The sequence below is a fragment of the Catharus ustulatus genome, chromosome 10 (assembly GCF_009819885.2).
Source record: "Catharus ustulatus isolate bCatUst1 chromosome 10, bCatUst1.pri.v2, whole genome shotgun sequence".
In the NCBI taxonomy this organism is placed as follows: Eukaryota; Metazoa; Chordata; class Aves; order Passeriformes; family Turdidae; genus Catharus; species Catharus ustulatus.
The window spans coordinates 22315595-22316477 of NC_046230.1; positions in this window are offsets into that span (position 1 = coordinate 22315595).

Genomic DNA, 883 nt, shown 5'->3' on the forward strand with positions numbered 1-883 from the left:
CCAAAACCACCCGCGGTCCGTCCCAGCTCCACCAGCCGGGTCTCACTCTGGTGAGTGCTGGCTGATCCCCCAGCACCAGCTGATCTCCCAGCACCAGCTGCACCAGTGCAGGCAGCAGAGTGGGAGATGTGCCAAACCAGGAGGGTGTTGAGTGGTGGAAGGAGCCGCATGAGGGGACAAGTCAAATTGTCCCTGGGGAATGTCCATCTGATGGCCGCAGTGGTGGGATGCCACTCTAAAAGTTTTGGCGCTTTCTTGGCATGTGTGTTTTTTTCCTTTGAACCACCTAGAAGTGATAGCTGAGTCAGAGGCACAGAGAGGTGGGTAGGTACGAGATGGAGATGGACACACTCTTCCCTGGGAGTAGCTCAGAGATGTGTAGTTGGTTCCATCCCACAGTGTTTCCATGGCCCGTTCTGGCGTGCTGCACAGAGCAGTGCTTCCTCCACGTCCATCCCCAAACCCTGATATTGTGACTCAAAATTAGTCCATGTCTCAGTCCAGCCTTTAAGTTCCAGCACAGCCCAGCACCCCAAATCTGTGGCTGGGAGGCTGATCCCATTCCTGGTCACAGTGCAGGCTGTGACCCACTCTTGGCTCAACCCTCTCTGTACCAATGCACACACATTCCTCTGAGCATCACCAGTGTGAGGCTGGGCACTGCTTCCACCACCTTGTGTCTTTTACAAAAATGACTGTGCTGTCATTCCCTCACTGTGCTGGGCACCTTCCGGTGCTCACTCTGCCCTCAGTGCTCCAGACTTCCATCCATGCCCTCACAAAACAGCAACATCCATGGGTCAGCCACGTCTTGGTGGGGCTGGGCCATGGCAAGCAAGTGGAGAGGACTTGGTGTCTCAAATCTGTCTCCCTGCTGCCGTCT